Genomic DNA, 23,838 nt, shown 5'->3' on the forward strand with positions numbered 1-23,838 from the left:
AATTTAATGGAAAACCACAATTGTGCCAAAATATTTTACTGTCGAAGTGTTGGAAAGCAGACTCACTTTATGAGCGGTAAAAAAATACAGACTACGAACTATTTTCACGGGCGGGTGTTACAGACTAATAGGAATGAACATTTTTACGACCAAATGGCCGAGCTGTTAATTTATCTCGCCCTTCCAACACGAAAATTTAAGGATGGAGAAGCGACGATAGAGCTAACATAGTGTAAACGTCACCATCAAAGACTGAACCGCCTCCAAAATTGAATACCCTTAATAGTCGGTGTGTCGACCGCCAGATGTGAGATCAGCTTCTTAGCAAGACCGAAGAACTAAAAGAAAGTTCGCGTGACAAAAACACCTAAATCAGAACACCACATCGATTCTTAGCCCAAAACGTTTCGTGAGACATTCACCGATCAGATTATTTTCCATTTTAAATTCACAGAGATCAAAATAGCGTCGGCATGCGGTATATGTAGGAGTTTATGCAGTTATAATAGGATAGTTTCCTTCATCAAAGAAAACGAAATGCAATGATTATGATTCCTTACCCACCATTAGTGTATTCATAATATACAAATTATTTCGTTTTAAAAATCCCAGTTTAGACGAATTGCAACGGTCAATTTTAACCTCATTTGAAAAAGGCCAGATTGGCGCCAATGCGATTCCGCTCCACGAGACGTCACAGGGACCTAGTTTCTATACGAGTAGATAGGAGTTTTACATCGTCTGAGATTACTAATGCATGCATGAGGCACAGAGCTCAGGGAAACATCTCTAAATAATCACACATTAAAAATACCCAAGTTCGGAAAGTTTCCTTCGTTTGATAGGGAAATAATAATCCTTATTTAAGCCAAGCGCTACCGGCCAGCAGGGTACTCAGCTACCTGCTAGCAGCCTGCGTCGTATCAGCGCTCAAGCCTCGCCCCAAGGTGACCTCACAAGGCGGCAGGGGGAACCAGAAATACGTCACACGGACTTTTTCCCATCATTCCTACTTAGCCGTCGCGTTTTCGAAATTCGTACTCCCGGAGTAATAATCTTTCGATTTAGGCAATAAAAAATAATAGGAAACCACCCTATTATTCGCTGAGGGCTATGAAACGAATATACTTTTTGCAGAACTAAGGTGAGATTCGCTACCTTCAGTATCTCCTAAAATCTTCTCAAAACTCCTCTTGGGTTTCCTCCTTCACTGCAATTAGTGCTTTGCTATTTCAAGAACGACTGGCGATGCAAATCGAAGACGATGGACTTCAGCAAAATTGTAGAATCTCCCAGACCAAACAAGGCAAGAGAGGAAAATTTAGTTTTCATTACAATACTACTGAGAGAATTCAACCACGCAAGAGTTCAAATTAGGAAAAAAATGGTGAGTAAATTTACCAATGAACGATACGAATGCAATAACGCTATTATGTAATTAATTATTTAATAATGCACTAATTCCAATGATACCACTAAAATCCTCGCAGTTTATCTTGGTAAATCAATTATTTTAATACTTCCATAAAAGTTGAAATTTATCCACATCAACAAGCACTACCTGTACAAGAGTTATATTAAATCAATAGAATAGATGAAATAATTTTGTTCATTAACCTTTACCACGGCTATCAATTTGAAAGATATCTTTACTCACCTTATTTCTAACAGATATTCTTCTAAGGCAGAATAATACGATTATAACCAAACTTGGTTGGCTTTACATTATGAATAGGCTGGTGTATTACTCTACCATAACTTCTTACCGCCGGCCTAAAATATTTGATTGTTACCCAAGAGTATTTTAGAATATTTTGGAATGTTTCCTTTTTTCATGAGATTTCAGTCCTTCAACTCCCATTCTTTCAAAAAGCTCTCACGTACTCTAAACTGGCTACGATTCCTTTCAGTAATAGCTCCCACCTCAGCATGGTCTTCGCATTTTCCTTTGGTAATTGTTTCCACTTCTTTCACAAAATATGCTCCTAGTCCTAGCCTAATTCCTCCATTTGCAAATGGGACAGGCGTGCGCATTTTGAAGGAGATACTTACATTGAACCTTGAATTATAGGATTTAAATGTTTATATCTTCTATATACATAGACTTCCATGTTCAAGAGAGAAATGAATGGACTTACAGGTATTGTATTCGTGTAGATATTAATCCTAATTTTGAAAAATAAACTTCATTTACGAACAAAATAGCAAAAAATAGTTTACATATACTACAAGTGTACATAAAGGTTAAATAATGCCACAAGTAAGTATTTATACAAGTATACATGTAGACCATCGGAAGAGTAACCGAAACGAAATATTTGGTGCGGCTGACGGCTTCGGAGACCTTTTTGCGCTCGTTAGAGTTTTTTTTTTTTGGAAGCCCGGTGCCAGCACGGTCCAGTCGCAAAGATTACACGTCTCAATCCTTTGAGGATGGAAAGAGCTAAAAACTATGAAGTGAAAGGCACCACAGAGTGAGTCAACACGAAGATATTTCCCACCACTATGCCCCACCAGGAGCACGCAAGTGAATCATAAGCATTGGATGTGCGGAAAATGTACATTCTCGTATACTCTTGCATCATATATTACATGCGGTAACTATGTCGAATAATGAAATATAAAATTTCTCGCTGGTTACCTCGAGGCAATCAATAAATTGATAATACAAGGAGTTCTTCATCAATACCATGAATAACATACAAATAATCGTATCCAAGTTATATCAAAATATTTATCGAGCGTAATCATAGCAACGAAGCCAGAGAATTCGGTTAACTACATATAGAAAATTCATCAATTATAATTCAAAATTCTGATAAAGTCTTAATCAATTTCAATGATGGAAAATAAGCTTGTTGTAATCGAGGCCATTCTCTTTTAACAGCAATAAAAATGTCAAATTTAGATTGACGTCTCCGATGAGGCAACTAATTCAGTTTCCAAAGATGACACACTACTGGCGACAGATGTCTCTAGGAGGAACAAATATGGGATCAAAAAAGAGGTGCGATATACATCTCTGATCAACGTCCATATTTATCTCTTCCAACACATTGCGCTTATCATCTCTTGGATTCGCAATCTTATCCACGCCTGAAACACATTCTGAATTGAGTTCCATTGTCCCAGAAAAAAGGTATTCACCGAAATAAAACCGCTTGGTCATGAAGAGTCGCCCGGTGTTCATTCCAAATTACTCCTGCAGTAAAAGCAGAGGACCATCAAATTAAAAAAAGAAAGCATCACCACGGTTCCTCTCCACTGGGTATAGGAAGAGCAAATACCTTAGTTTTTTAATACGTTTTTCAGTATCTTTTCCATCCGGCGCTAATAGATTGCTATAGGCTGCGCGAATGAAAAAAAAGCGATTCACGGGCTAGAATTGGAAACAACCCCGGGGCAAATACCAGGGAAATAATTGCCGGAAGTGAATGCTGCGGTGAGGGTAGGGAAGAAGGATTTAAAGCTGTTATTCTTCCAGGGAAAACTCCCCTTCGGAAACGTTCCGCGAAATATGAGAACAAGGAGAGGACTTTTATTGCGATGTCCGAATAATTCATGTGCGGAGACATGGAAAATGCAACAGTACATATCTACGCCAGGTAGGTTAATTTGATTCTCGAATAAATCAAAACCATTGTTAACGGTCGCGTTACGCCTATGTAGTAGTTGAGTGACCGGTCTCACTGATTGGTCACTCCGCGATTCACCGTTGCCTGCGGGGTAAAAAGGTAACGACATCTTGACGGAACGGTGAGTAACCATAGAGCGTGCAACAGAAAATTTCACAGGTTTGTGATGGCTGAACATGACCAATGATTATTGATTTTATATATAAGTCATCTTTAAATCGTATGCTCCTGCTTTAGGGTATGCAATATCCAGATCTATCCGTTGTCGGGAATTTTCGCAAAATTTGCAAACAAAAGGCTGGTGAGATTATGTTTTTAACAAACACAATAATTGCAGCCTACTGTCTAGTAATGCACAAAATAATAATGTATACAAGTATTCTCTGGAAAATATTCGGGGGATATATACATCAACTCATAAAATCACATGCCTTTCACCTTCCTCCTATAATTCTTTTAAAGGAAAAGATCATGTGTACAGATTCATAAATAAAAAATATGTGTTGTCACCAATAAATTAAGTGTAATAAACAATTTTATTAGAAACGTGATATCAGCTCACTTCCTATACGGAGGAGAACATAAAGTTCCTTGTTACAGCCCTAAATCCACAAGCAAAGAAGGCAGAACGGTAGGATTCTGTTTCTCGCAAACACTCAATAGATCACTGTCAACTTAGTAGAAATTGCCTATTTTTCACGCGAGAGAAGTCATATGAAAGCGAATGCAGTCACTTTCACTTCATACAATAGCGAACCCTTGGATTGGCTAACGTTTGTATAGCATATGGCAAACCCGTATTAAAATTCAATACATCAGGAAAAATAGTAATAAATGACGACCATGATTAGAGGCAGTTTTAACGGCGAAAAAATCGGGGTTGGGGTTAGCATTTCAGTAATACTTATTGGTAAAGTTTAATTTAATAAGATTGCAGTTTCATCTTAAATCATGGCGTTATAGTATATTATATAGTATAATATGTTGTTCAGCGCCAAAATAATTTATTACGCACCTATCTTACAGAAATATCCCTTATTTTCAAACCCAAAACTTTCAGATACAAAGTTGATCTTGAGCACCTGCTGCTACCTAGCTTTTCTTAATAGGGCAATGAAGCATTTGATTAGCTACCGCTGCTATACTTCTACACACTGTCGTCTGGAATGAACGATAACCCACATGGTTTTATCGAGATAAACGATGTTCGTCTAACAAGCAACTTTGCTGATTTGCTGATGCGGAGAGAAAGACCGTAAACTTCTATTAAGGCGGGCAGTCAATATTCCTTTAACTTTGAATGCCGCGGCACCCATTAATAAACCTTTCATTCGCATGTTCATTTCTGCTCGCTGCAAAAGGTTCATTCGTCATTCAAATGTGACCGCGGGCTTATCGAATACAATTAATGCCCGGCACCGGAACAATAAATTCCTTGGCTATGGCACCAGTAAACCGATCCGAGGACTTAAGACAACGCCAATCCATTTAAGAACACATTAATAGGTAAATGGAGAGCGAGAAGAGATAAGCGAAGAACTAAATTTAAAAAATGGAAAGTGATTAAGATAATAAAGTAATGAATGAAAATATATATATCGCTTTTTGAATCTGAGTTTTAGACGAGCGTTGGTGGGAGAGTGAGTGAGATGTGAATCAGCAGGTGCAATCAGTGATAGCGGCTGAGTTATGACACGTCCTATTCTTGGGCCGATGGGCAAACAAGTCCACAGATAAAGCGCAATCGCCTTGAGGAACGACATCTCCAGAGTACAATCTCGGTGCAGAATACAGTCATAAACCATCACTGCGTTACAATATGACTCGAGGCAGCAAGCCGTAACGCATGTACTCGAGTGCTCGGGTGCTGTGATTGCAAAGAGGCCGCGAATTAAGGATACTGGAAGGGTGGGCAAAATACAGAAAGCACCAGTTGACCAGTATATCAGTAGGAGGTCGATCGGAAATATTGCTTAAAAGTGGAAGGATATGTCATCAGGGACAGGAAAAATAAAGACCCAATACATATATAAAACTCATGAGAGTGGATAAAAAAGTATTAGAAAACAAGATAAAATCAAAAGATTTTCAGATTTGATTCAATAAATTTATCAAAATAGTCATGAAAACATTGCATCCAATGTTTATTTCATCCAAATTTATGGTAAGAATTGCCACCATTAAAATGAAAAAAGGAATTAAGACGAAAATGATGCGGGTTAAACATTTGATAGTAAAGCAAGGCATATTGATGAATGGGCGCGGTAATAATTCTCGAGGAAATAAATTCGCATTTTACACTGTGAGACTAAGACATGAAAATGGACATGATCTCGTGGTAAAATTAAAGCTACATATCCGATGGTAAGTTTAACTTTTTTAAACTGAACTATAACAGAAAGCATTCCTAGTTCCCCACCGAAGCAGCAGGCGAACTACAAACTGTGAGAGGAGACACTTAGAAACTTTTACGGACGAATTGAAGCTTCCGCGAATGAATGGTTCTCGAAACCTATTTCACGTATCGAGAAGTTGGCAATAGGCGTTTCCCAGAAGCCTGGCAGGTGGTTTTTCTGAGACATCATTTTGGGCACAAAACATTTTTACAACATCCCCTCTAGGAGGTCTGGGTGATGTCCTAAGACGGCAGGGGCTTCAAACCTCTGAAATATCCAAGAATAGGGCTCAACGTACAATTAGAAATGCAAAAAAATTTTTCCTCCAAATTTCAGCAAGTCGGTCATCCGGAAAGATTATTCGAAACCAGTGGAAATATTTTGCAATGAACTTTACCGCTAATTTTGAAAAAATTCTGTTGCACGGCGTTTAATACTGTACTTAACAATGAGAGCACAAGAAGTGAGGACTCATAGGAGACTCAAAAATCCTGTTACACGGCGTTTAATGAGTCCTCCTATGAGTCCTCACTTCTTGTGCTCTCATTGTTAAGTACAGTATTAAACGCCGTGTAACAGGATTTTTCAAAATTAGCGGTAAAGCTCACTGTTAAATGTTTCCACTGGTTACTCGCGCGAGACGGGAGCCGATACTTCGAAACCCCGGATCGAAACCCAAAAAGAGTCCCTATGGATCACACGATGGGAAAAAACCGTATCATACTTCACCAGCTTATAATGGATGCCTGAAGATAAAATGGATCGATCGAGTTAGTAATGAAGAAATGCTAAGAAGAGTGGGAGAAAAGAGAATGCCTCTAAAAACCTTAAGAAGAAGACGGGACAACGTAATCGTCAGCCACATCATGAGACATAATGGACTGACGAAGACAATCAACTAAGAGCTCAACTAAGAAGAACTCAACTAAGATCAACTCGGGAAAAAGGGGCCACCCCAAATGAATTACTAAAACAGGCTATTAGGGATTTAAAAGAGAAAAAATACGTCATAATAAGAAGGCTAGCAAATTGGAGAGCGGATTGGAGAGTAGCGTCAAACCAATTTCACTACTGTTGACTTATAATGATGATTATTATAATGGATAACAAGAGGTGGCACCTTATTCTGACTTAGATCAATAAATGAAAAAATAACTAATATCTATGAGTTGTTCGTAACCAAGCGACTATGCGGATTGGAGTAACTGAATCGAGAGATAGTGACAATTGAAAATGCGAACCGGAGAGCAATTTTTAATATGCCCCATGATGGGGCGTAATCTACTTACTGGTAAACGGGACTACAAAGAAACGATCCGGTGACGTTAGAGGGCTCTATCTATGAGACATGACTAAGCTGTAATCTGGAGCTATAACGACCGAGACCTGACAGAGACTGCGCAGTGGATAATGGCGACACACTGGCCGCTGAGGTGGCAACTACTCAGGGCGTTCCTCGATAAGCCTGCACATGATGGATGAGGAAGACGGAGCGTGAAGGTGATGTAATGGGAGATAAGGGAGACAGGGAGATGAGCTAACGTTTCTCACAGAGCGGGATGTGGATGCAGCCGTTACCCACCAACAGACCCAACTACCACTGCATGTATGATGCACAAAATTCGACGAGATTTCGGGACTTCCAGTGTGAAGTATAATTTGACCAAAATTTCACGTCAATTCAGGCGTGGATATCGTTAAAATCAAAAAATCGTACTAATTGTGTTTATTTCAGATACAAGTTAGCGTGATAAATACTCCAAAGCGATTGAATCTTTAGAAAGTTAATCATATATTCGTATACTTGCGTTCTTTTTCATGATTTCACTTGTAAATAACCAAATTTTCCCCTTGAAAATTACTGATTGTTGGTATAAATTGCTTTCTTTGCATGAAAAGCGGCTGACACATACAATACAACTTCTCAATAATGCACAAATGCGTTTCCAAACCATAGCTTTCTATGCTAATAAAATTTCGAAGTAAATAATGTCTGATTCGCCGAAGAAGCCGACGAATATTTGTAAAACGTTAAAAATAAGCACAGAAAAATGTTTCAGCGGCGATATTCGGAAATGATATCCTCAACGCTTCGAAAGCACAAAAGACATCAGTATTGTTTACGTTGACATAAGCACTGCTTGCTTAAACTATTAATTTCAAGCACGCCAAAAATAAAAGTAAGCATATCTATTAACACCATATTATGCATGAAGAATTGATTGATAAAAATATCTATGCTATCTCTACAGTACTTTCCCAGCCTTTTGCATCGACAACTCATCAATTGATGCCCCTCAGTAGCTCGCCTTTTCCTGTAGGCGCAGAGTAATTACTTAATTGAAGCCATGGCACCCCCTTTTATCTCCATAGGATCTCTCAGTCGTGGTTAGATTAACATAAAATATGCATGCCAGAATGAAAGGTAGGCAAGTGGAAAAGTAGGTAGTGGCCATGAAAAAATAATGATAAACCATCAAAAGAAAGCATTGCTGTTTTCGACGGGGTAATGATGAATAATAGTGATGACTAACAAATGAAAACAAAACTATGTACTTAGTTGTTAGAATGAACTTCCACAAAGTTGAGCCGGATACTATAGAGATTAGTGATGACTAGTTTTGACTATTTTAAACTTCGTCAAACCCAGCCGTCAACAAATTTTATCTCCTTGTATCAGCAACTTTCCTTATCATTTAGGGACAGTTCCATTACGAATTTTTATTATTCCTTTAAAAAGAAATATTAAAAATTACTATTAAATGGATTGTACTGACGCCGCAAAGCACAATTAACGATAAGAAAACTCATCACAAAAGGGCGCAATCTGGGTGATAAAAGGTGTGGCTAAAGATTCATCAACAGTATATGCGCATCGAAAAATAACAGGGCCTGCAGATAACAAACACTCCCTCACTCCTTGCCGGAGACTGGCCACATCGGCGGAGAGGATACCGGAGGAAATGGACAAGGTGATGGAGGACGCAGGAGGGGGGTGCTGTACTCAGAAATATGAGGAGAGAGGAGGGTGGGGGTAATAAAGAGGGGAGGGGGAAAAGAGAGAGAGAGAGCATCTAAGCAAGTGAGAGAGAGGTGTGTAGAGGGCTGCCTTTTTGACGTCATAGGCGCATCCAAAGCCCTGGGGTCCCCGATCAATCGGACAGCTGGGAAAGGAAGCGAGGAGGCGGTGGCAGAGGACTTGGGCGGAATGGCAATGTGCAACGGAGTGCGAGTGAGCGGAGGGGAGACTCGATTGCTACGTAATCACTCCGACGCCCATTCTCCAAAGTTTATCTCCTCCACCTTCTCGCAGCTACTTCGTTTCTCTTTTCCTATCTCTGTTGACTCCCTTCCTTTTTCCGTTCACCTGGCAGATGAGGTACTCGGTAGGGCTCGGAGATACAATGAAATATCGGAAAATATCATGATTCTTTAGTGCATCAGGAATCAGATATTATCCACTGCCACTTCGATTAATTTTCTGAATATCTAGCTCCTATTCTCCATTTATTTTTTCTGTGGTTCTCTTTAAAATGATAGGTGATGTAATGATATTTTGTAATCAACGTAGAACCGTGAAATGAAATGTGGTTATTAAACATGGAGAACACAGCTATCGCTACTCGAATGAAATCATTCCTTCCAATGCGTCATGTTTCGTGAAATATGAGTTATTCATGTATACTATGAATGTTTTAACATTTTTAAACTTTTAAAATAATTATATTGTTCCTCTAAATAGTGCTAAAATCATGAAAATCCAATGACGAGATACACTCGTCATTGAACGGTTTGGCATCGAAAGTTCATGACGAGCTAGACTCGTCATTACAGCGCAAGGGGTTAAAAGTAAGTTTCGGACATTGGCGATGCATGGTTTTCCGATATAAAAAATCACGATTTCACTCAAATATTACTATTAATATCGTAATAAAATTATGTGATAGGTAAATAATTTCATTTTAAAAAATCCTCCCGATAGAATACCGCGATATATTATTCTAAAAGTTTCCGATATTGCGACATATCATCATATATAATCCGATTCACAATAGTATTTTATCGAAAAGGGAAGTGTACTCTAAGGACTCGGATCTCGTTTTAAATGAGGGGGTATAATTTGTTTTTAATAAAATAACATCGAATGTAAATTCTTATACTGAAATATGGTCCGTGAAACAAATACATATCTGTAAAATATCAAGTGATAGGTTACATTAATATTTGGGGAATTCCATGGATTTGACCGTGTTCGATAATTAATTAACACAAAACAATCGGCATGAGGGGTACAAGTCGAGGTTGACTTTTCAGGTGCACTTATTCATCGCTTCCAAATTTAGATTCCCTAATGATCAACGATGATATTGTATTGCCTAAAAATGTTATTATAAGCGTAATAAAAGTGTTTCAACTGTTACGCAATCATCATCAGATACTGAATAAGGACTGTGAAAGTAGTTGACAGAGTGTATATCCAGTACCGGATGATGATTGCGAAACAATTTAAACGCGTGTAGTACGCTGTTAATAAAATTTTCTAGCAATGCGATATCTTCGTTGATCATTAGACATGTTTTTCCATGACAACTCTTCGCAAAAATATGACTTTACTAAATACCCTAGTCTTTCAATTCATTATTTCTGTTCTTTTTTAAATCCCTCACTCTTTCTGCTTCCTCATTCGCTCTTTTCTTTACCGGACCACCCTCTATGGAGGAGAGAAGCAGAGGGAGCGATAGGTAGAGAAACAGAGAGGTACAGAGAGAGTTGACACAAGGCGGCGAGATGTTGCCCTCTCGCGAGTGGGTGACGTGGTCTTTGATTGTGTTGGTTGGCAGAGGGCGCGGGGGGGGGGGGGGTTAGAGGAGGGACGCGCGGAGGGACGACGACGACGAGGGCGGAAATGAATGGCAGAAAGGTCGTGAGGACCCCTCCTTCCCCCTCTAATTTCCTTCCTCACCATAGCGCGCACTCTCTCTCTCTCTCGCGAACTACCATCATCCGTCCCTCTACTCTCCGGCGGCGCACTATACGGGAAATCTTTCCGAGGCGCTCCTCAAAAGAACAAAGAGCATCATCGCCCTTGTCAACTATGTCACCTGGAAGCGATCCAGGGATCCCCATACGACGAGCTGGCAATGCAACTACTGTTTTCCTCTCTTCCCTTGGTCACTTTAATTCTGCCGACTCTCGCGAGGCATAACACATCGACAAGAAAGGCTGTCCTTTGAAGGTAAGAATATATTTACACAGATGCAACAGCGGAAGAGCCCTTTCGCTTTTGATGATGGCTTGAAGAAATGCACTTGATGATAAATGAGACTCGAAGAAGCAAATACTCACAAATGGTAAAAAGAAATCATCCGCGTGCGAAGAGAGTGCATTTACAGAGAGTAATCTAGTAACCTTGTTGACCTCATAACCCTCGAGAACCCTACTCTTACAAGTATAAGTCACATGCCTTCCGGAAATATAAATATTTTTTTAATGAAATAAACACACAGGTAAGGGTTGTGTAAAAGAGTTTTACTGTGTCTTTATCGAAGTGTAGCAGCAGAAGTACAATTTTATTTACGGGAGCCATCAAAGTATATTTGCTGCGACAATTATAGCATTAAGTCTCGGGGTAAATAAGCGCGGCTTATTCCTCTTGATGCCTTATGGTTTAGAGTGCGTTGGCTGCTCAGGCGTCGCTCCCATGCTCCGTCCCCAGTATCTGCAATTGCTGTCCAATTTTAAGGGCAGTAGCCAGAAAAATATTTGGGGGTAAACTGGGTAGGGGGTTAATTTCGAGAGGGATGTTCAGCTGGTGAGGTTGTTTCCTTTAAGAATTCGGAGGAGTGAAGAAGTTGAACATCTAGACATCCATCTTGCTACGGCCTTGTTAATAAAAAAAACGCATTTGACGAATATTTCTATTTTATAGATAATTATAATGCATCACCTCACTTTGTCCAAAAATCGCAAAAGTCCTTTAATCAAATGCGGTTTGTATCGTTCAAAATATAATTTAATATGTTAATGGCACTTCTCACAGAATAAGGAGTACTCTTAAGGCTTTCTTTGAAGAGAGCGTGTAACAGGGAAAAACAAAATATTACATACTATTTTTTTTTTTTTATTAAATTATTGAGGTAAAGCCGTGGAATTTTTCTATTTATGAACAATTAGCACTATCAATACCTTTTAATTGCATTTCAATGATCCATAAATATTATAAATCAATCTAATAGAGGTTAGGAGTCAGAGTAATTTTACTTTTTGTATTTCCAGCTATGAAAGGTGGGTAGCTAAGAAATAATTCTTGCACAGATAAGTAATGGGGATGTCTAACTCTTTGCGGTCCATTTTTTTTATTTGAGCATTTTGGTCCAAATTAATTTTTAGGAAAAAATAAATAACGGTAAGGAATTACTATTAACCTTTCTAATGTTCTCATTATTTTATTTTTAAAGTAACAACCCACTTGTTGTAATATTGTGAATGGTCAATCAAAGAGTTTATTCTTTGTAATTTTTCAATGTGTGGAAAATCTTTGGAAAATTTTGTCCCAGCATAATCCCTTGTGATATCGAGCTCAACTCGACGTTGGACCCGACGCTAGGACTAGGCAAGTCGAGCCAGCCTCGACATTGGACCTCAAAGGGCTAAGATTTACACACTTAATACAGAGAAAAATCAACAATTAATTTCTCCTACGGAGATGCATAATAGGTGGACAAAATAAACATAAAAATAGGCCTAAAACGGCAATGAAGTTAAAATGATGACTAAGATTATCAATGCATGCTCATTAATGACACTGCGTGTGCTGAAATATCCCCGGAAGATGAACAAGATTGAGCACGGAATACATGAAGATATCGTATGGAGTGGCCAAGAAAGAGAGTGGTGGAATTTCATGAATTTTGATGAGAAGTCATTAACGTACATTGTATGCAGGAGCACGAAAAACCACTAAAGATGCGGCGCCCCAAGATTATCTCACCTTTATGCTAGAAATCACATAGCAAGGACTAATTGGATGCATATTTTTGCAAAGGGTAATCGTAGAAGCCAAGAGTTTTGACATCGACCGAAGGTTATCAGGTTCAAAGACTGAGTGAAGTCACTGAACACCCCAACTAAAACCTTATGCGGTTGCGCTGGGATAAGTAAGTAACCAGTCCCTATACGATGAATACGTACATTTCCCACGCCTCAATTTTAGTCTCGGGTGAGCTCTACCCCCAACTATCCATCCGACCTTTCAATTGAACGACTGGGACAGTGGGTGAGTTTCGTGATAATTCATTCACTCACAGCCAGTGATTCAACCCAAGGGATTGTTTTTGATAATTATTGGATGTAAAAGAAAACTGAAAGATATTGTAACGTTTTTTTATTTTCCCTTCCATCGTTCAAAAATATTTTTATTACACTCTATAAAAACACATCCGCACGCCACAACTTTTACAATCCAACTCCCCATACTCTCCCTTCCGCGCCGTCAACAACAATTGCTCCATTCCCCTCTGCTACTCATTATTGCCCCTTTCATTGTCCTACTCCCATTAATCTTCACAGCCAACTCAAAACAAATCAAAATTATGTTACAATATATTTACATGAATAGCCCCGGAACTGACTTTGACAATAGATACGAGAAGGATCAGGTTTCAAAGGATGTAAAATAAAAAAGAAGAAATACGTGTCTATAAAAAGGCTAGCGGATAGGAGAGAGCAATGGAGAACTGCGTCAAACCAATCTTAGGATTGTTGACTAATGATGATGACGAGAAGGACAAAATATACAATAGCCATATTATAATTATTTGAAACTCTATATTGCGGGTGAAATTGTGAAGTGACCCTTTGATCGAAAAATATTCATTACGCTAAGTAAATTGAATGAGTTGATCAATGAAATACTGATAGTTCACCCAGAAAAGTTTAACTTTCCAGAAGGAAAAAGAAATTGGTAATACGTATGTGTAATACCTATTTGCTTCTGCAGTAAGGAGAGAATCATAAGAAGAGTGGGAGGAAAGATAAGGCACATGAAAGCCTTAACATCGCTGCCGCTCGACCTGCATTTCCTCGACGAATTATTTGTTTAAAACTTGAGCAATCATTTTGAAATTTTCAGGTTAGACACGTGTCAAAGGTTTCCAGAACATTTCCAGTCAGGAATACGTCACGAAAAATGACAAAACACGATCAGTTGAGGAAGCGTGATGCGTCTTCTTAAACTCATAAAGCCCGCCAGGGGTTGATAATAGACCAGAAATTGAAGCGAATCATTTGAATTTATATCCTGTGGCATTAAATTATTTTCCGAAGAAGTATAAAAAGTATCCATGACCGTACAAACTTTATCAACTAAGTTATGATCTCGCTCTCTGGAGACCCCGTTTCAAATCCATATGCAAGAGCCTCACGATGAACATTAAAAAAACCTTTCACCCCATCGTTCATATATTTTTATACCAAATAAACGTTAATTTGTTTACACGAATCTTTCTTTACTTGAGGCCTCAAATTTACAACTGTTTCGCGGATACAATCAAAGAGAGTAGCAGCACATATACTCAACCTAGAATAAAATTTCAAAAGCATTCATCCAACACATTCCAGCATTTTTTTGCATCTGAAAAAGTTCTTCGTTGAACATTCAGACAGGAAGCATACCCAACTGTCTAAATCATCATTCTGGGCGGGATAGCAAACGATATATCACGGTGACATCATCTTGACTCAACCAACCCCCCGAGAAAGTAAGGAAAGAAGTACGAGACTTCGCGGAGAAGGGAAGGAAAATCCTCATTTCATCTCAATCTTCCCTCACCGCTCAACCCGTCGCATCCTTGACTCCACGTTAATCCCCTCGTGATGAACTGCCTCCCGGAGAGATAAATGGAAGCTCTTCCTCGAACGAAGACGGACGGCCGGTGGCGCATCGGAAAGCAATGGCACCGCTCCCAGACGCACCAAGTGCCCTTGGCGGGATTCGAACTATTGCGCCTCGGATTCCAGTCCACTCAGAACCGGACGTCACACGCCTCTTGGTTAGGTTGGACCAAAGGCCAGCACACGAAAGGCACGGAGCCAAAGCGAACGCACGCAACGAATATGAGAACGCGTCCGTCTGACAGAGATGGGTTGTACTTTTATTTTTTTTGTTTCCCTTTAAACCCAGCGCAAGGGCGTGGATTAGCTAAAGCCAGCTTGGGACTTTTAGGAGGTTGAAAAATTCTGACGCAAGCCGACGAGCGAGCGAGTTGGGGAAGATGAGGGCTTCAAAATATTTCTCTTCTTGCGTAACCGCCCGCTGGATACGTCATCCAACGCGGCCGTGAATTTTCGGAAAGGACATAAAAAAAGACAGATTTCGATCGACATGTCTTATCATCCCATCGACGAAGCACTACTTTCGCAACGGAGGATTCAATGAAGGTCGATATTCACGCTAGGAAGATTTTCAGGGACAAACCAATCACCAAATTTCATTCGCGCGCTATTAATGGCAATTATAACGCGACACGGAGATTTTCATTGAGATCTGATAAATTATAAAAAAATGAAAGAAAGCATTCAATGAAATCCTTCACTTAGCAGCACCCTTTCTCATTACTGCGAGAAGTACTGAAGTATTTTGCACATGAACATGCACAGTGAAGTACGATGTAAAGTTTACTGGAGCGTATTACAGGAATTGATTGGGGAAATAAAATATAATCTTACAAACTATCGGCATAAACTATTACCTATCAAGCATAATACAATACTACAATACGTTCATTAATATCGAAGATAAATTTCACAGGCAGCGCTACTTATTGAGTACATCATTATATAATGAACCACCATTCGAGGAGCGTTCCTTTTGAAATGGATAAGGGTGAGTTTTTGGTAAGACTATGATTATATCGGATATCATAGTTTTTAAAGTGGAGTCCAGGAGTGAAAGACGAAGCAAAAATGTAGCAATCGAAATGTTTACATTAAAACACCCAAATATCCAATAGCGAGATACCACCACTTTTCGTATCAACAAATGTACAAAAGTCAAATATGCATGAATTTTCATTGCAATTTAATGTTCGAGCTGTAAACAATTTTTGTTGACATTAAACTAATTTTATAACTTCTATTGATTTTATCATTGTTTCAACATAATCAAATTATTTGAACTATGAATTCCAAAGGATGGCAAAAAAAATTTTAGACAACATTCCCCATGGACATCATGATGCACCTCCAAACACATATTAGAATCTGTTTTATTTTAATTGAAGCTCTGAATAACGCAATCTACCAAGATAACACCAGTAGAAGCCTGGAACGAACAAACTCAATCATTATTCGGTTTCAGCATTGAATATTGAAATTTTCTTGTACTAGTAATATTATAATGGACTGATCTTTACAGAACTTTAACTTTGCCAATCAGAAATAGACAGTGCCATGCAGGGATGTTCATGAAGAAGAGAATGAATCAGAGAACCAATTTACTTGCCATCACTTCTCGGCTCTTCTATTCTTAATACGGAGCCTCCTGACGTCCTCAATGCTAAATATCGCGAGAGGATGCAATATCCTTGGTATGTTCCGAACACCAACCTCGGCCGCTCAATCAGTTGCGGGAAGACAATATACGTGAAAGTAAGCGTAGGAAAGACTTTGACCCTGAGAACGATGGGGCCACCACACTTAACCCTTAAACTACCCTATATCCGAAGCGGCATAACGTCACCCATGACGAAGACAGAAATAACTATTTCTCGCTTCCAAAGGCATTGCCATTCTAGTCTATATCCAATTCCTATACGGCCATGGCTGAATCCGATACAGTTACTTCTCTCTACCCCAGTAAGCAGATTTACTAGGAGCAAGAGAACTAAGTTATTATGAATATCAATTTACCGCGAAGAACATCTTGTTAAAAAAATTACCGATGGCATCAAATCACCTCATGAAAAAAAGATAATATAGTAACAGTCAACGGTAAGCAGGTTTCAATGCAATACTTGAGAATTCTAAGAAAGTTTAAAAAACATATTTAGAATTCGCTCGCGAGATCAGTCTCAATCAACCACTTTGAAGAGGGAGTTAACAAAATAATATTAAGTAAATAAATTTCAGCTATAATTTACAGTCGGTAAAAAGTGTTTCACGAGGCACACCTCACAAACAACACTCTAAATAACAGTTTAAAATTAATGAAGTAAATTACATAATACCTTACAGTTCAGCAAAAATGAAGAAAGTAATCTATCATCGTACCGAAGAATTCTTATCATTGACCGCAAAAACCAATTTCATGGCTTTACACGTTGTTACTTGAAATTTGAATATTTTATAAAGATAATTAAGGATCTCTTTAGTTGCTTGGTGGACTCAAATGTACTGTCGTTTCAAAAATCGGATTATCACCTCACGGATAAGACGCACTTGCAATTAAGGGAATGTAGATAAGAAAATAGCCCTTGATATTCATTATTATGTTAGAAGATACTGTTTAATAAAAAAAATGCATGCATAAAGGACTAGTCAACAAATATTAAGGGCACTTTATAAAGTATATGGACAAAAATATGCTAGTATAGTTGCCTCATAATCGTTAATGTAGGCTATTTTCGGCCTGTATTCTTGAATAGATGCTGAAAATTGAATTTTGGCTATGATACCCTAAGATTAGACGGCGCCGCAGATGACTGGCGTCAGGCTCTTAATTGGAGGATGGGCTTGGCCTCCCTAGAATAGCCGTGACGAGAGAAGCGATAAACATTTAGTTAGCCAGAAGCGTCATCACTCCTTGAGTGATATTGGAAAAGATTGTTTTCTTTTTCGCACAGAATTTATCATGTAACTCAACCAAAGTATAGCGTGTAAGCGTAAAAACTATTTATATATAACGATGTACAATATCGAAATCGAAGTCATGAACGATAAAAATATTTTCTGTAGTAAAATGTGGAATTATGTATTCCATTATCAAGAGCTCTTTCCATTTGTTTATGTCATTAACCGTCAACGTCCTTTAGGTGATAGAAAGTCGTTCTGGTAGAAAATCTGGTTGTAAAACAATGGAAAAAGGACTAGTTAAAATTTTTCACAAAAATAAATTTGGAAAACACAGTTGCTACTCTACTCAGATACTTAACAAGGACACGTAAGTCGTGCTGAGCACAGTAATGAAATCGTTATATGCGGAAACGGGCTACACACGCTTCGCTACTCATCATTAAACCTCTAAATTGTCTCTTTGACAATTCACTTCATTTGGTTCACCCGCTTCTTTTAGTGAATGACATGAAGACATCTCTCTGGCACTTAAAAACCGTGAAGAAGAATTTCAACAACCGTGCCAAGGCAATAGGCCAAAGCTTTACTGGAAATAATTTAGAGGCGCACGCTTAAGAGGCATTTTTCGTGGAGCCTCCTGCCATCCTGAAACTGCGCGCATTTTCCCCCAATAAACATTACACGTTGAGTGCTCTAACATAATTATCTGTTCATACGGTAAATTCACATTGTTAAATGGATCCGAAATACCATTGAGACGGATGCACATTTTACACTGCAGAGAGCCAGATCGAGGGAAAACAGGTGAGAGCAATTCTATCATGCACACACACAAATTACGCGGAACATTGAAACATCCATGGCTGTGTATCTGATTTTTAACTGCGCTACGCAAACTACACTCGAGAAAACATTTGGTCACCCTATGAATTAAAAATATTGAAATTTCTGAAAACTAATGAATTGAACAACGGCATGTAATGGTCCACATAAAAATACGCACATAACTGAAGTAAAAATCCTTTTGTACTCAATAGTCATTTTTCTATCGCACGGAATAAATTTAAATGCCGTAGGGTTTCCTCAAAGGTTCATTTAGTTCGATTCACATGAGTTTTAAAATAATGTTCATAAATTTGTTCCGGTATGGAATGACAGTCGACATTTGGGTAGAGGCTTTCAAGACCCTGCGTGAAAAAAGTCGTCCCGAATGCCATTTTCTGGAGTTTAAATCCTTTCCCAAACCAACTTCCAAGTCACAATAGTTGCATTAACAAAGCATCAGGTAACAAGCTTGGCTACTGTTTGCATTACAAAGAACGAATCTTCGAGTACATCCTAATATGCTAAAAAAAATCATACCACGCGTCCACTCCAGATCCACTGAGTCCGGCATTCGCTCCGCTACGAATAATTTATTTCCCGGTCACCTGTGAAGGGGCAGGCGCCAAGTGCCCTGGCATAATGGATTCCGCGACAAATGCGAATCAACGCCATTGTCGTCACGCCCATTTGGAAGGAAATATACGGCCCATTGTCAAGTGGAAGTGTGAGCGAGCGAGGAAGCAACAGGATGCGTGTGGTCTCGCTCCCTCGGAGCCCCCCTTTCAAATCCGCATGCAAGGGCCTCACGAGAGAAACATTAAGAAACCGCTCACCCCTTCATGTATACGCGTAAACAAATATTTCCTATCTTGCGGCAATTTTATGGAACCCGAGCAAGATAGGGCAAGTTAAAAACTTGAAGAAAGTGTACTTAAAAATTTTCGGGTGCACCCCGCGCACCCTGTCGAATCACGATAAAATATAAGCAACAATGGTAATTTTTACTTTCATATGTCATTTTAAAGATTTATAAAGTTTAGCGTGTCGAAACCATAGTCGGTAGTGGAGTTGTTTGTTTAAGTGTGGCAATTAACGTTTGTTAAAAATTTTATCATGGATATATCTGATGTCCACCACGTCAAGGCTGAAACGATATAACCTATGTCGATGTTCCGCGGCGTTTCCCGGGCGTTGCAGGTCATTTCATCTGGAGAAAATCCCTCCACAACGGGCACGAAAAGTTGGGCGACAACCACGTCAGGGCGCGGGTGACACCCTTAAAAACCCTAAACACGTATAAGTAGATCCGCGATAGCTTTAACCAAGAAATTAGATAAATTGCAGAGAAAATCTACTAGGTAAGTTCTAAGTGGCCGTTTAAAGAGTAAGTGTTTCTGGAATGAAATTTGGCTCACTTGGGTAAGAGACATTGGAGCTTAGGAGCAGACTAAGAGGGGTTTATAGCATACTTAGCGGAGAAAGAGTATGGGAATAAAATTGGAAGGAAAAAGCAAAACCTAAATTCATGGGAATAATGGTTACCGGTTCACAATAACGTGGCGATCACAATAGAATAATTTTTAAACGAGTTTTCTCAATAGGTAGTACAGGTTTCTCAATTGTAGGTATTTTAACTAGTTTACAAACACGCTTTCTCACTTAATAGAAATACACTTGACTGCAACGATTTACCAGCTAAACTTTTCGAGCCCTTTAAAAACAATTAATATTTTAAGGAAGGGTGTAGGAAGGTGTTGACTTATTTGAAATGATTTGATGACATTTTTTACATAAACATCGGGAATTTTGCCCTATTGTAACAATATTAATAATGATATAACACTTTGCCATTGAAGGAGAAGTCAGCCCAAGCATCAACCCGGGCGTTACACCGTTGTATTATGTTATCGTTAGAGATCCTGACAAGACCCTATTCATGATTAGGGCCCTACTCTTGACAAGGACTTTTTACTAGTTGTTTCGAATGGTGAATATGCGACACGACTCGATGTTAATTGCGTCTTAATGCAATTAGTTGTAACTGTGACTCTTACTTAACAGGCCAAAACATCATACGTCGAATACATTGTATGTAATTATCGATACATGTTATGAACCTATGTTATCTACCTAAAATTATTAGACCTCAAAAATATGAAAAAAACTTTTCCGTGAATGATTAATTGCGTAAATTTAGGAGCTATTTAATAGTTTGTGATTCACCTTACTCGAAATCGTTCTTGTTCAGAAAAACATATCTAAGAGGCCAAGAAAACATTTTCACTAGCACTCGCCATTCCTTGCACGTATAGACATTCACATACGTATATTGATGGTTCCGTAGTTGCGGACATCGCTTCCCGTTGTAATACAATTCTACTTTTCCGTTAGAGAGTTTCCGTTATGTGTCTGAGAGTTAAAAAATACGGTAGGTATCCCATAAAAAATTGAATTGGAAAATACTCCCTCTATGATAAATATTCGAAATAAATAAGACTTCGATTTTGAAGAGCCGGCAGTGCCGAAGCTCGGGCTCAGGAGCCTGAAGTGCTACCCGATGCAATTATTTCGACATCTCCAGTTTGATAAGGCCATGAGAACTTCCAAGTGGTAACTTTAGGATATAGTCAACTAGCGCCATACATTTTTGCGGCGTCCGCCTCATTATATTTTTTTTCAAAAATATCTTTTGCTATTTCTGTACTACATTAAAATAATCTACACTCCAATCTCACTAAACGGGTGGACACACATGTCAAGAGGATACTCCAAATCCCATAAATTTGAGTAGTCGATCGCCGTCAGGAACACTATCGCCACTCTAAATTGAATTTATGCTAATAAAGATTAGCTCGTCTTTTTCGCATCCTTTTCCGATCTATTGGTGCCCACAAGAAGCCAGAGTGCGAAGGCGAACACGCAACTAATTTTTGAATAAAAAGCCTAAATTTATGTGTGCTTTCAATCATCTATAGTAACGTATTTCATAGATAAAAATGAAACGTTATGATGAGATAAAATGAATTTCATGCTTTTTTTTTGTACTTCGTCTTCGTAAACTTAGACAAGGACGTCAGAAAATGGAAGAATGTCGCTATGTAAACTTAAAATACAAAAACTTTAGGTATGTTGTTTTCAAAAAGCTATCGAAATTACGTCATTGCTGTTACAGCAGAGACAGTGGATTTGAAAAATATACTGGTTAATATGAGTATGGTGTATTTCGCCAATTTGGTACCTTTCACGAGAGCGAGATAATATGTTACCAAGCTCAAGAACGCAGGGCTGAAATAACCTAAATATTTATGAGGGTGGATGGCACCACGCCCTAGCACCAGTACCTATTCCGAGCCAGTTGCCACCGCGCTGGAGAAACTTCCGCGAACTTTTTTTCCGTAAAGACTTTGAAAATGCCTCCCATTCCTTCTTGCACGACTTCCCTCACTTTCCGCCGCTGTGATTCCTGAATTCTTTCGTTCCAGCTCCGCACGGATATCTCGCTAACACGTCGAATTTTAGTAAATTTTGGCTTCAATCACTGGCTATGAAAGTGGCCACTCCAAAATGGGACGGTTTATTTCGCAAACCGAGGTATAAGTGAAACTTCATCCAATCTCTCGGATCGAGAATTGTTCAAGTTCCTCACATCGCCGTTAAATTCACATTGTGATTGTTTTACTCAGCCAGATTCAACCAAAATAAATATCCTGTGATGATAAAATAATAAGTATCCTGTAGTGAACTATAGGACATTAAGAGTGGATTGGTGGAAGATTGTAGTTCCACGCTAAAGAACTCATTGTGACAGCCAAAAGGCATGGAAAATAAAATAAAATGCCCTATGTTACACTTTCAAAAACCACTATGCTGAAATTTTAATGTTAACGGCATCTTAATAAATACAGTTAATAAATACAGCAACATTCATTTAATTTATATTTTCTATGATCCATGTAACGATAATTAATATATGAATATTTAATACCACAGGTAAGTCTAGTTAACATGTAACCGAAAATGGCGAAATCAGTATATGAAAATTTGTCTATAAATTAAAAATTTAAGCACAAAAATTCAATATAAACATAATTTTATGCTTTTTTCTTTCTTTAGTAGATAATTTTACGGACTTTTATCGCATTTAGTTTAATTGGATGCCAAGATATCTAAGAGATAAATATACCAAAATAATGAAATAATACGATGGCAGACCGTAACTGAAAATAAAATTCTTATTCATTAATACCCTACCTTCGTTTCCTTCCTAGTAAAATTTTCTTTGTTTCTATTTACCTAGTTTTTTAATAGTTAATTTTCCTAGTTTACTAGTAAAATAGAAATGCCTTAGCATAGCTCCCTAGCTCCCTTATCCGCCTAAGTAATATAATTGTGGCACATAGAATTTTGCAAACCTTCACCGCAATATTAATTGTAAGAAACAAAGCACAGTGGTCGGCCGCAGAGGTAGTTATGCAACGCATTCACAGTCACAAGAGTTGGCAGCAAGGGGACTTCCTAAATCGTGCCCCCCTCCCCCACCTTACCCCCGCGACAATCTCCGAATTCTAATATTGGAGACAAACTTGCTCATGAGGAAGTCGTCGTATATCGTTCCAACCGTAAAAACATGTATTAGCATTCTCGCCCCTTGCCGCCCTCTCTTCCGACATTCTCAGCTCTGCCCTCGGCTGTCACCTTTGCCCAAATGTATTCCTCGCTCACCGCCTACTCACCCACACGCCCGCCAGCCAAGACATACCGTTCCCCTGCTTGTCACTGAAGTATTTTGAAGAGAAATTGTCGAGGCGTGGTGGGTCCGCAGCGACCGGAGCCATTGCTAACACGACAAGGAATGAATAACAGGGGCGTGTGCGCGTCCAAGGGACAACAATACAAAGATAAATGCACCCCTTTATGAGTTGCAGCGTGCGAAGCTGTGCGGCATCATTTCGATGGCCGAAAGAATAAATGTGAAAATACGCGAGTCCGGTTGATAGCGTTCCTCCACTCTTAGGGGACTTGATGATGATCGCAGATTTAAATTGAGATGATGCTTGCTATTCTTACACTTACATCGGTGCTAAGACAAAAGATAATTCAGAAATGAAGAAAATAAATTCAGTAACATCAATGGTAATGAACAATTGAGGATACGCCAACCGTTTTCTTCTCGTCTCTTTGATTAATAATCT

The sequence above is a fragment of the Ischnura elegans genome, chromosome 4, assembly GCF_921293095.1.
Source record: "Ischnura elegans chromosome 4, ioIscEleg1.1, whole genome shotgun sequence".
Taxonomy (NCBI): Eukaryota; Metazoa; Arthropoda; class Insecta; order Odonata; family Coenagrionidae; genus Ischnura; species Ischnura elegans.